At 55.7% G+C, this 14239-nt stretch overlaps 1 pseudogene; it reads right to left on the bottom strand.

Moving 5' to 3' along the window:
* Nucleotides 1–72: 72 nt before the first annotated feature.
* Nucleotides 73–4620, bottom strand: LOC129395795 (28S ribosomal RNA; annotated as a pseudogene).
* Between the last annotated feature and the right edge of the window lie 9619 nt (nucleotides 4621–14239).

Genomic DNA, 14239 nt, shown 5'->3' with positions numbered 1-14239 from the left:
GAAGGCCAGGAGAGAGGAAGATGGATGGAGCCAGACAAGCACACCGCACCAGGCCACCCCACACGCGCACGGACAAACCCTTGTGTCAAGGGCTGACTTTCAATAGATCACAGCAAGGGAGCTGCCCTGCTACTTATGAAACTCCGACCTGGAAGCAAGTCGTCTACGAATGGTTTAGCACCAAGTTCCCTCCGAATGTGTGTTGCATGAAGGGCGAGTAGGTCGCCTTTCCAGCCACACCCTTCCCAGGATGAAGAGCACTCTGCACTGGACCCAGTCCAGGCACATGGTGGGACACACCCAACCCAGGGCTCTGCAGCCTACCAGCAGGGATGGAGAACCAGCTATCCAAGGCCAACCAAGGCTCCACAACATTGCTGTATCCTTCCACCTGGGTGGGATTCTGACTTAGAGGCATTCAGTCATAATCCAAAAGATGGTAGCTTCACCCTATTGGCTCCTCAAACAAGCACATGTCTAAACCTGCGGTTCCTCTCATGCTGAGCAGGTACCATGGCAACACATCACACAGGGTAAAACTAACCTGTTTCACGACGGTCTAAATCCAGCTCACATGCCCTATTAGTTGAACAATCCAATGCTGGGTGAATTCTACCTCACAATGATAGGAAGAGCCAACATCAAATGATCAAAAAGCAACGTCTTTATGAACACTTGGCTGCAACAAGCCAGTTATCCCCATGGTAACTTCCTGACAATCTCCTGCTTAAAAGGATCAGAAGGAGCATCAAAGCCCAGCTTTCAGTCTGTTTTCGCACTGAAAATCAAGATCAAGCGAGCTTTTGCCCTTCTCCTCAAGAAGTTTCTGTCCTCCCTGAACTCGTCTTAGGACATCTGCATTACCGTTCGACAGGCGTACTGCCACAAACTCCCCACCTGGCACTGTCCCTGGAATGGATCACACCCGGCCGGCGCACAGCTGGGCACTTGGCACCAGAAGGCAGAGCCCCTTGGGCCTCACCCCCTGCCTCACCGTGTCAGTGAAAAAAGGATCAGAGTATTAGTAGTCCACGGGCAGCCCACAGGAACCCACCCTGCCCCCTCACGGGGACAGGGGGGCACCGGAGACCTCCCACTTATTCTACACCTCTCCCATCTCTTCACCATGCCAGACTAGAGTCAGCTCAACAGAGTCTTCATTCCCCACTGATTCCACCAATCCCATTCCCTTGGCTGTTGTTTCACTGGAGAGCAAGTAGGTAGGGACAGTGAGAATCTCGTTCATCCGTTCATGTACATCACTAGTTAGTTGACGGGACATTTGGCTACCTTAAGAGAGTCAGTTACTCCTGCCATTTACCCGTGCTTCATTGAATTTCTTCATTTTGACATTCAGAGCACTGGGCAGAAATCATTTCACAACACTCCCTGAGGGCCTTCGCGATGCTTTCTTTAAATGGTCGGGTTCCCCTGGTGCACACCAGCTCTAAGTTGGCTGCTAAGCACCAGCCGAGGCACTGCACAGAACGATGGTCCTGGGGATAGGAACCAGCCAGTAGCCCGCCACCACCACGGGGTGGGGGACGGGAGACAGATGGGGCCGGGGGGAGGTGGGGGAACGAACCACCCCACCCACCACCCACCAACACCAGATCGCTCCCTGCCTGAGTGGACATGCACCATGGCACAGAGCAAGACAGGTCACACCAGCACCCACCTGACTCCCCATGGGCGGCCACAACTGGGGCAATCCATGGGAAGGGCCCAACTTGCGTCCAGAGTCACCACCGACACCAGCCCCCCAGGCCCCCCTCACAGGAGATCATACCCTGCCACCAGTGCCCTATGGCCACTGCCACCCCCAGGGAGGGGGAGGATGGGGAGAGAGGGGGCAGTGGAGGGAGCGAGCGGCACATGGGGTGGGGCAGGGGAGGGCCACGACAGGCTCGCCTGGGTAGTGGGGAGGCGGCAGCACCTGGTCCAGCGGCGGCACGCACCCAGCCCTTACAGCCAATACTTATCCCAAAGTTATGGATCTGGCTTGCTGACTACTCTTACCTACATTGTTCCAACATGCCAGAGTCTGTTCACCTTGGAGACCTGCTGTAGACATGGGTATGGCCCTGTGTGAGACTTACACCGTCTCCCCTGGATTTTCAAGGGCCAGCCAGAGCTCACCAGACACCAGCAGAACCACGATGCTTTGCAAGGTACAGGCCCCTCTCTCAGGGCAATCCCACTCCAGGGTGCCCTGTCCTTCACAAAGAAAAGAGAACCCTCCCTGGGGCACCCACATGCTTCTCCAGGATCGGTTATATTACCACACTGGACGCCTCGTGGTGCCCATCTCCACCACTCTGGATTCAGGGATCTGAACCCGACTCCCTTTCAATCGGCTGAGGGCAATGGAGGCCATCACCCTTCCCTTCGGGACGACACTCACCCATCTCTCAGGACCGACCGACCTATGTTCAACTGCTGTTCACATGGAACCCTTCTCCACTTTGGCCTTCAAAGTTCTCATTTGAAAATTTGGTACTACAACCAAGATCTGCACCTGTGGCGGCTCCACCCAGGCCCACGCCCTAGGCTTCAAAACTTACTGCAGCGGCCCTCCTACTCGTCATGGCGTAGAGCCCCTGGGGCTCCAGGGGAGGTGGGAGGAGAGGACCCCCACCACACTCACACGGGCATACTGCCACCACTGCTCCCGTCCACTCTCAACTGCCAGCAACAGCCGTGTATGGGCCCGACGCTCCAGCACCATCCATTTTCAGGGCTAGTTGATTTGGCAGGTAAGTTATTACACAATCCTTAGCAGATTCCAACTTCCATGGCCACCGTCCTGCTGTCTATATCAACCAACACGTTTTCTGGGGTCTGATGACTGTTGGCTTTGGGCACCTTAACCCGGCATTCGGTTCATCCCACAGTGCCAGTTCTACTTACCAAAAGTAGCCCACTAGGCACTCTCATTCCATGCCTGGCTTCATGCCAGTGAGCCAGGCTTCTTACACACTTAAAGTTTCAGAATAGGTTGAGATCATTTCCTCCCCAAGACCTCTAATCATTGGCTTTGCCGGATAAAACTGCATGGTGAGGTTACGTTTGCGAGAGCACCAGGTATCCTGAGGGAAACTTCAGAGGGAACCAGCTACTAGATGATTCCATTAGTCTTTCACCCCTATACCCAAGTCGAAAGACCGATTTCTACATCAGGGCCGCTACGGACCTCCACCAGAGTTTCCTCTGGCTCCACCCTGTCCAAGCATAGTTCACCATCTCTCAGGTCCTAACACATGCGCTCGTGCTCCACCTCCCTGGCGCAGCAGGTGAGATGGGATGGTGGTACGCTGTCGGCAGACTGGAGAGGCCTCGGGATCCCACCTCAGCCAGTGAGCACACCAGCCTTCACCTTCATGGCTCCACAGCGGCTTTCGTGCGAGCCCCTGACTCATGCACGTGTTAACCTTGGTCCGTGTTTCAAGATGGGTCGGGTGGGGAGCCGACGTCACCACCGATCCCATGTGCTTGCTACACCGAGGGACGTCTGCGTGGCCCCAAGAGAACTCCCCTGGGCCGACAGCATGACCCGCCCATGGCACACTGGGGACAGTCTGCCCTATCCCCCTACACAGCTCCCCCTCACCGGGGATGCAGGTAGGGGGTTGAGAGAGCAGACACAGTGGGAGGGGTGTCCCGGCTCCCCAACAGGAGACACCGGCGCACCCCCAGAGGGGAGGGCACTGGCAGGGGAGAGCACAACAATGGGTCTCTCTCCCTCGGCCCTGGGATTTGACAATGGCTGCTGCAGGGGTTCTGTAACTCAGGAGATTTGGTCCCACCACCACCACCACCCCGACCCGCACGGCCTCCCGAGGGAGGACACGCAGCCTGGGAGAAGATGGGGAAGGACAGACGGGGCCCCCAGACCCACCCTTCCCCACCGGGCTTTCCCACCCATCCCAGAGCCAGTCACAGTGCACCGCCGCGGTGGAAATGCACCCAGCGGCCGCCAGTCGCCAGTTGGGGGACAGTCCTCCACCGATCCCGGCCCCGCCTGCCCACACTCCCACCGGAGCCCACCCGCTCCGGGGAGGAGGAGGGGCAGTGGGGGAGGGAGGGCGGGTGGGAGGGTCAGGAGGAACAGGGGGCAGAAAAGATCCACCGGGCCACCAACATGGCCAGACCAGCAGCCGGGTTGAATCCTCCAAGCAGACTGCTCGGACCCCACCCGTTTACCTCTTAATGGTTTCATGCCCTCTTGCATGTTCTTCAAAGTTCTTTTCAACTTTCCCTTATGGTACTTCACTATCGCTCTCGTGTCAGTATTTAGTCTTAGATGTTTACCACCCCCTTTGGTCTGCATTCCCAAGCAACCCAACTCCAGGAAGACCCGGGCCCAGTGCGCCAGGGGCGGCTACCAGCCTCACACCACCAACAGTCTTGGCCTAGATCAGGACTTGGGCCACCCACCAGCGGTGCCGGGGACAGGGCCTTCCATATGCAACATTTCCCACACCCCACCACAAGGCAGGGATTCAGCACTGGGCTCTTCCCTCTTCACTCACTGTTACTAAGGGAATCCTGGTTGGTCTCTTTTCCTCCGCTCACTAATACGCTTAAATTCAATGGATCACCACGTCTGATCTGATGTCACGTCTCAGAGGGGAACCAGGCAAATGGACAGGCAGGGGCTGGTCAGCGGACTGATGAAATGCACCAGCCCTCCCAACCACCCGATGCTCTGTCGGGAGACGGGCCCGACGAAGGTAGAGGGAGAGCAAGACAGCCGCGGCTGACTGCACCCCCGCTGCCCTGCCAGAGCAGGACCACAGGAGGGAAGGGCACAGATCAGGGGTGGGACAGACACAACACACCTCCGTGGGGGATGGGTCCAAGGACACAGAAGCAGCACCACCCTGTCCCAACACGGAAGCTCAGGACAGGGACCCAGCATGGCATGGCCAGAAGCCAGAGGTGAGCATGGGATGGCAGACGACACCACGGCGTCCCATGAAACCTGGGAACGCTGCCATGAGTGCACCTGGGAGGGCCACGAGGTGGGCTTCCAGCCCCATACACACCACAAAGCAAGCCAGGCGGGCAGGGGGCGGGTGAGGAGGACAGTGCCCCGTAGGGGTGGCAGGGAGGAAGGGCACTGGAGCAGCTGTCAGCTGGACACTAGGCCTCCACCAGGGGCAGGAAGTGAACCGCAACAACCAGGACACGCTCCCCCACCATCTCCCTGCCAGACCCTTCCAGACCTGTCTTCCTCCCCCCTCACAACACTCCCCCACCACCGACGAAGCACGACAACAATGGCACGGGACCTTCCACCTAGCCAGGGCCAATGAACCCTGAGCCAAGTGCAGTGCGAGGTAGCCCCAAAGGGAGGAACCCAGACCACATTGGCAGCCACAGGAGCAAGGCCAGTGCCAGCTTTCTTCCCTTTCCATTTTTATGGGCTGTGACACCACCCTCTGTCTCCCAGCCAGGCTCCCCTTCCCCCCACCACCAACACGTGACCACACAGGGCCCACAGGGTGAGGAGGAAGGGGCGTGTGCAGCAGAAGGGCAAACATCACCGGGTCTGCATTTGGGGGGATGGAGAGCCCTGACAGACCCTGCAAGGGAATCCCCCAGCCACACATCCCAAGGAACCCAGAGGCACCCCCAGGGGCAATTGATCAGCAAGCGACGCTCAGACAGGCATAGCCCTGTGAGGAACCCAGGGCCACAAGTGCGTTCGAAGTGTCAGTGATCAACGTGTCCTGCAATTCAAATTCTCACAGCTAGCTGCACTCTTTGAGGCACGAGCTGAGTGATCCACTGCTAAGAGTCCTACGAGGTTGATTTGGGATCCAAGCGCCTCACTAAACCATCCAATCGGTATTAGCAACTGGTAGTTTGGTACAAAGGGCAGGGACTTAATGCAAGCTTATGACCCACACTTACTGGGAATTGCTTATTCATGGGGAATAATTGCAATCTCCCATTCCCATCACAAATGGGGTTCAACGGGTTACCCTCACCTGCCAGCATAGGGTAGGCACACGCTGAGCCAGTGTAACACACATGCAGTCCCGGACATCTAAGGGCATCACAGACCTGTTATTGCTCAATCTCGGGTGGCTGAATGACACTTGTCCCTCTAAGAAATTTGAGGACGCTGACCACTCTGGGTCACATAACTAGTTAGCATGGCAGAGTCTCGTTTATTATCGGAATTAGCCAGACAAATCGCTCCACCAAAAACAGCCATGCACCACCACTCATGGAATCGAGAAAGAGCTGTCAATCCTGTCCACATCAGGGTGAGGTTTCCCATGTTGAGTCAAATTAAGCCACAGGCTCCACTCCTGGTGGTGCCCTTCCATTAATTCCTTTAAGTTTCAGCTTTGCAACCATACTCCCACTAGAACCCAAAGACTTTCGTTTCCTGGAAGCTGCCTGGCAGGTCATGGGAATAATGCTGCTGCATCACCAGTCAGCATCGTTTATGGTCTGAACTACGACAGTATCTGATAGTCTTCAAATCTCCAACTTTCATTCTTGATTAATGAAAACATTCTTGGCAAATGCTTTCACTCTGGTCCGTCTTGTGCCAGTCCAAGAATTTCACCTCTAGTGGCGCAATACGAAAGCCCCCCAGCAGTCCCTCTTAATCATGGCCTCAGTTCAAAAACCCACAAAATAGAACCACGGTCCTCTTCCATTATTCGTAGCTTCAGTATCCCGGTGGCTCGGGCCTGCTTTGAACACTAATTTTTTCAAACACTTCGGGCCCCACAGGACACTCAGCTAAGAGCATAGAGGTGGCACCACCCGCCCCCAAGATCCAACTACCAGCTTTTTAACTGCAGCAACTTTAATATATGCTATTGGAGCTGGAATTACTGTGGCTGATGGCACCAGACTTGTCCTCCAATGGATCCTCGTTAAAGGATTTAAAGTGGACTCATTCCAATTACAGAGCCTCAAAAGAGTCCGGTATTATTTTTCATCACTACCTCCCCAGGTACGGAGTGGGTAACTTGCGTGCCTGCTGCCTTCCCTGGATGTGGTAGCCATTTGTCAGGCTCCCTCTCCAGAATCGAACCCTGATGCCTTCACCCGTGGTCACCATGGTACGCATGGCGACTGCCATCAAAAGTTGATAGGGCAGACGTTCGAATGGGTCGTCACTGCCACGGGGGGTGTGAGATTGGCCCAAGGTTATCTACAGTCACCAAAGGAACCAGGGCCCACCCCCTGGCTGGGGCCGGAAAGGGGCTGACTGGGATGGTTTTGATTTGATAACTGCATGCATCCCCCGCAAAGGGTTCAGCACCTGTCAGCATGTACTACCTCTAGAATTGTTATCCAAGTAGAAGAGGAGCGAGCAACTAAAGGAACCATAACTGATTTAATGAGCCATTCACAGTTTCACGATACCGGCCATGCGTACTTAGATACGCATGGCTTAATCTCTAAGACAAACATGCTACTGGCAGGATCAACCAGGTAGGAAAAGCGCAGTGAGGCCCCGACGAGGCCAAGGCCTTGCAAGGAGGGGTCCAGCACCCTGGGCGCGAAGATGGGTTGTGGCCGGGCTGGCGGCAGGGCGCAAGTGCGGGGCAGTATGTGGGAGGTGCGGCACAGGGAACCGGACACCCCACCCACATGACACACCACCCCCCCACCCCCACCCCCACCCCCACCCCCACCCCCACCCCCACCATGGGCTCACCACCACCGACCCTTCTCATCCACCTGCGAGGAGGAGGACCACCAAAACCGTGCCTAGCAGCCATGATGAACCAGCGGCCACTTATGCACACAGTAGGTGCAGGGCAGTGGCGAGGAGACACAGCTTCCCCCGCCCCATGGGGCGGCCCCAATGTTCGGGTGGAGAGCGAGAAGCGGACCGTGGTGCCCTGCCTGGCAACAGTCGTGCCATGCGGCCACAGCACCCACACACCTGTCCTGGTCAAGGTCCGGCTCCGAGCCCTGCCGAGAGTCGCAGGCGCAGGGGCGGCAGACACCACCCGATGGCCAAAGGAGAGCAAAGGAAGCCGGCTGGCATGCCTGCCCCCACCCCCGACCTGAGAAAAGGCCGAGCGACCAGCAAGTCAGAGATCAAACTTCACCCCACAGCGCACGAACGCCTGTCCAGGAGGGACCACCGGGCCTCACTCAGGCGCATGCGCCAAACAGGGCAACATCACGCAGGGAGGCCGTCTCTCTCTGACACCGACGCCCAGAACAGACGCCTCAGGTAACGGCAGCAGCAGGCCCAGGAAGCAAGGCGCACCTGGGGTCTCACCGACCCAATTCAGAAGAGCTGGCCGGGAGAAGACAAGACCCTGGGGTGAGGCCGAGGTGAAGGGAAGGCGTGAGAAAGCCTGCCAGTGGGGAAAGGGACACCACGGGACGCCTCAAGCGCAGCCAATCGCGGGCAGGACACACGCCGGGGTCTCACCGCCAACAGCCTCCGAGCACTAAGGCAACCCCACGCCGCACCTGGAGTGGCCGACTGGTCTTCGACGATCCCCGCCGCTCCCCCCACCGCCACCGCAGTTGCGGCCAGCCCCCAGAACTTTTTCCCCTCACGTGCTGCAGGCCAACCCTAAAACCCTCCAGGCGCCCACCAGGCCCACGCGTGGCGCCACCAACCTGATCCCAAAAGCACACGCGCCAGGGGAAGTGGACACCGGGCCAACAAGTTGGGTCCCAGACGGGGCCACCACCAATGTAAACCCAGTGAGCCACTCAGAGAGAGAGGATCGGTGGGCGAGGAAGGGGGGCACAGAGAGGCAAGGGCCAGGGACCACGAGAGCAAGGGCACCCGTGAGCCCACAGAGGAGCGGCTCGGGGAGAAACCTCAGGCACGGCCAGGCCACCAGGAAAACACGGCCACGGGATCCCACCACCACAGACACGAGGGCGGTCCCACAGCACTCTGCCTAGAATGCCAGACAGACCTCGGTACCCACCGACACCCACCTCAGGAGCCTCAGCTCCCTCTACCAGGGCCCCGAAGGGACCACAGCTACAAATCCAATGCCAGCGTCTCACTGCACGTGACTCTTGTCTCTCCTCCGACCCGGTCCCGCTCCAGGAGACCGGTGCACCCCCACCGTGGGACGCTTTCCCAGGGCCAGGCGTCCTAACCCCATGCCCTGCAAACGCGGTCATCTGCACCAGTCGTGATTTGGCATAGGAGCGGGCAGAGAGCAGACTGGCAGGAGAAGGGGTCACACTCTGGACTGAACGCCACGCACACCCACCCCTCGCAGCAGTTGGTTCTCAACCGCTAGGACGCTGGGCCTGGCCTGACGGTATCCTCCCACAGCTCGGAATGGTGAGGCGGGGGCCACAGTTGGCGACAAGTCACGCTCAGCCACCACCGCGGTGGCCGGCGGAACCCTCGGTCTCTCCCCTTCACCCCGTCGAGGTGGAAGCGGAGGACGGTCCTCTGCAAGCAAGCCGCTACGGCAGCGCTACCATTACACAGAGGTGGCAGGCTGAGAGTATCCGGGTACCCCAAAGGCACACTTTTCAGATTGATAAAGAAGGCTTTCTCACCCACGGCAGTTCACATCCCTCACCCACTAGTCGTCCCTCGTCTGGCCCACAGAGGGGCTCAGGGACGCCTGGGGAAGGAAGGGGACCTGAAGTACCAGAAAAAACCTGCGTGCGGCAGCCTTGAGCATTCATGGTCAGGGCAGGGGCCCGGCCGGTGCACGTGCAAACAATCCCCTAAGGCCCCCAGTCCACCCGCCTTTCTTTCGAGGCAAACCATCTCCAAAAGTAAACCCACATAACGTCTGGTTGGAGGCAGAAACGGTAGTTTCTCGGCGGCAGGCCGGAGCACACATCACCCGCCCAAGCCCACCGCGGTCGCTCACACGGCCGCTCCCACCCACCAAAGGGGAGCACCGACCTTGTGCTCACCGGACCAGGCAGCGGTTTTCTCCGCTTGGGAGGGGCGTGCCTCATTCCAACGCCTTGAGCCCCACACCAACGAGCTCCCTCAGAAGCCACACGCAGACACCAAGGCGGCGACCAGAGGAGGGGCCGCTGGGGGTGGGAACGACACACCACTGCTCGGCCTCCGGCACCTGAGGGACAACCCAGAGCAACGCAAAGGCCCAGGCGGAGCCAACCCTCACGCAAATCCTGAGAAACCAGCACGACGGGCCCCCGTGGAGGGGGCCACCCACAAATCGACAACTACAGGACGTGAGAGAGAAAGGTGCCTGCCGCGTCAGAGAACCTCGCCGACCCACCCTGTGAAGTAGAAGGCGGGGTTGGGACAGCGAGGTCAGGCCGGATTCCCCACCCCATGCCTTCCCAACGCACCAGCCACAGACGGGGAGAGAGACAAGGGGGCCCTCGTGAGCAGAGTGAAAACAATGGTCCCATTCACCACGAACGTCCGCCCCTCACACGTCGCGGCTCGCAGCCATTCTGGAAGAGCATGGCATCACCACATCGATCATGAAGAGACCCCCTCAAGAGCAGGGGTCGGCCAGCCCACCAGCAAGTGAGCCGATCAGCCCAGCCATTCCTCACTCTCGGGAAGGGATGGCAGACAACCCAACAGAGACGAGAATGCCTGACACCCACGGCACGGAGCCAACAGCGTGGGGTTGTGACCGCCGCCCCGGGTGCCCACAGCGGAGAGCGAACGGGGGCAGGGTAGCCCCTGCCGCCCCCAGGTGGGTCAGAGGCCTGGAACTGGGCCAGCACTGAGAGTTGGGATTCTCAGACGCGTGAGAAAGCAGCAAGCCTGCGGATCCCAGCAGGCTGCTCAAACAGGAGCAGAGCTGGCTAACTGGGTCACCGGTAAGCCAGAACCGTGCACACATCCAGAGACCCGACATCTCCAGAGACAGGTCGCCAGACGACAACGTGTCAACAATAAGCTGGTGGCCCAAAATGCCGACTCGGAGTGAAAGATATACCTCCCCGGGGGCAGGAGATTGAGTCACCGACGACGCCGCTGGACCAGGAAACCACAACACGGGCATCCGTCCCCAAAATAACCACCATCACAGCCAGACTCAGAGCACCCAGGGCCCTCTGGTCGATCCCAGGACACACGCGGGAGCAGCGCTGGGCCAGGGACGCCCTCCCGGCCACCCGTGCCACACGCAGGGGCCGGACCCTGTCTCCAGATCGAGACTCAGAAGCATTTTTAGCCGGCCCCTTGTACGACCAGGACACACGAGGGACTGAAGGCCGGCCAGGTGTGACCTCTCGGGCCGCACGCGCGCTCATGGAGGGCTCACTGACTTCGCAAGGGGACTTGTCAGAAAAGATCACGGCAGAGGGCCGCAGCTCAGTCCGGGGACCGCTCCCCTGCACTGGAGGGACAGGGGCAGGACGGTCTCTGGCTCCCCACTGGGACTCGGAAACAAATTCGGCCGCCGCCTCAGAAGGCCAGGATGCCCGTGGGCCAGGATGCGACCAGGCCAGGAAGGGCATCCCCAGCCTCCCGCTTCACGGCTCAGGCCTCGGGAGTTGCAACGTGCTGGTGGACCAGCCCAGGCAGCCCCACACCCGGTTCGGGCCCAGAAGCGCAGCGACAGCCCCCCCGCCACATAAACCTGCGCGCCTGAGTTCTGACTCACAAGTGACGCGCCACAGCTCTGGCGCCACCGGGCCATCACGGCTGAAGACCACGGGCTTTCCGGAGCTCTGCCTAGCTCACAACGGGGACGGTCCCCTCCCTCAGAAGCCAAGAGCAGGATATAAAAGCGGCCCCCAGATGGAGCCCGACAACCGTCGCGAACATCAGCAAGACAAATCCGGATGGCAGGGCAGCCCGTGGACCGCAAAAGCAAAACCGTGAGTGGAGAAGCTCTTCCCGAGGCCGAAAACGCAGCCCCTCTCCCCAACCCCACAGAAACGGTCCCCAAAACGTGTCTCTGCATTGACCGCGACAGAGTCAGAAGACAACCCATGGCGTGTGGGTGTTTGGAGATGCATCTAGGAGGGAGGGAGAAAGAACAAACAAGGACTCGGTCGTGGGTCGCTGCGGACACAGGGAGATGCAGAATACGTAGGCTCTTCCAGAATTCACACAAACACAGACATAGGGAGAGAAAGAGGGACGGAGGGAGGAAATGGAAAAAGAGACAGATGGTGAAGGGTAAGGAGGGAGGGAAGGGAGCAGGGAGGGAGGGAGGGAGGAAGAAAATGGAGAAAAGAGACAATTTTAAAAATGTAGATAAAGAAAGAAAACTTTTTAAACATTCCATTTTTGAAACAGAGATGGAAAGGAAAGAAACATGAAAAAGAGAGAAAGAATGAGGAAAGAAATGAAGGAAAGTAGGGAAAAAGAAACAGAGAGGAAAGAAAAAAGAAGGAAAGACAGGGAATGAAAGAGAAAGCACGAAGGGAAAAAGAATAGAAAGAGAGAAAGAAGGAAAGGAAGAAAGGAAGAAAAATGTAAAGAAGGAGAGAAAGGAAAAAAGGAAGGAAGAAAAACATAAAAGGAGAGAGAGAAAGAAAAGAAATAAATGTACTTATTTATTTACAAATATATATACAGCACTTTTTATATATAAACAATGTATTTATCTACAATCATTTCTTTATATAGCAATATATGTTTATTTATATATAATAAACATATTATATAGAAGTGTATTTCTATATAATAAACATGTTTATTATATAGAAATACATTTATTTATATGTAAATATAAATATTTATTTTTATATATAAATGTATAAAAATATTTATATTTATAAATATAAGTAAATACTTAGAAATGATACAAATAAAAAACAAAATTAAATAACTACGTAGACCGGGCGCGGTGGCTCACTCCTGTCATCTGAGTACTTTCAGAGGCCGAGGTGAGTGCATCACCTGAGGTCGGGAGTTGGAGACCAGCCTGACCAACATGGTGAAACCCCATCTCTACTAAAAATACAAAAGTCAGCCGGGCGTAGGGGAGCATCCCTGTAATCCCAGCTATTCAGGAGGCTGAGGCAGGAGAATCGCTTGAACCCAGGAGGTGGAGGGTGTGGTGATCCAAGATTGCACCATTGCACTCTAGCCGTGGAAACAAGACTGAAACTCTGTCTCAAAAAGACGAAAGAGAAAGAAAGAAAGAGACAGAGAGAGAAAGAAAGAAAGAGAAAAGAAAGAAAGAAAAGGAAAGAAAGAAAGAGAAAGAGGGAGAAAGAATGAAAGAAAGAGATAGAGAGAGGCTGGGTGCGAAGGCTGACGCCTGTCATCCCAGCACTTTGGGAAGCCAAGGCAGGCGGATCACCTGAGGTTGGGAGTTGGAGACCAACCTGACCAACATGGAGAAAGCCAGTCTCTACAAAAAATACAAAACTGGCCGGGCATGGTGGCACATGCCTGCAATTCCAGCTACTAGGGAGGCTGAGGCAGGAGAATCGCCTGAACCTGGGAGGCAGATGTTGTGGTGAGCCGAGATCGCGCCATTGCCCTCTAACCTGAGCAACAACAGTGAAACTCTGTCTCAAAAAAAAATAAAATAAAATAAAATAATAAAATAAAGGAAGGAAAGAAAGAAAGAAAGAAAGAAAGAAAGAAAGAAAGAAAGGTGAGCCGAGATCGCGCCATTGCCCTCTAACCTGAGCAACAAGAGTGAAACTTTGTCTCAAAAAAAAAAAAAAGGAAGGAAAGAAAGAAAGAAAGCTGAGCCGAGATCGCGCCATTGCCCTCTAACCTGAGCAACAAGATTGAAACTCTGTCTCAAAAAAAAAAAAATAAATAAAGGAAGGAAAAAAGAAAGAAAGAAAGAAAGAAAGAAAGAAAAGGCAAGGGAAGGCAAATCTACCTGCTTTCACTACGTCTGGGGAGAATCAGGAAAGTCTCCACCAACAAGGCCTAAAATGGAGCCGCCATCTGTAAAACCCCAGCAGAAGAGTCCATGCGGGTTAAAAACATGAAGAAAGACAAGGAAACAACTGGCCAAAGAGAATAACAATCTGGCCCATCCAGCGTCTGTCTCCTGAGGTTGTCTGGGCAACCAGGTTATGGGACAGAGGGAGGTCCTCCGAGACTCCATCTCAAAAAATAAATCATGATAATACAATAAAATTAAGTTAAAAAAAGAAGTTATGCATAATTCCTAACGTGTTTGATACCTTGAAAAGAGAGAGGTGTATGTGTATGCCACGGTGGGTTTTTTTTTTCTGTTTTTTTTTTTTTTTTCCTTTTTTTCCTGGAAACTCACTTTTTAATCATTTTGTTTCATTTCATTTTTATTTTTATTTTATTTTGAAGTCCAGCATCGCAAACATG

The sequence above is a fragment of the Pan paniscus genome, chromosome Y (assembly GCF_029289425.2).
Source record: "Pan paniscus chromosome Y, NHGRI_mPanPan1-v2.0_pri, whole genome shotgun sequence".
NCBI classification, from domain to species: Eukaryota; Metazoa; Chordata; class Mammalia; order Primates; family Hominidae; genus Pan; species Pan paniscus.
The sequence above is the reverse complement of the archived record's forward strand: the minus strand, read 5'-3'. Positions and strand labels throughout refer to the sequence as shown.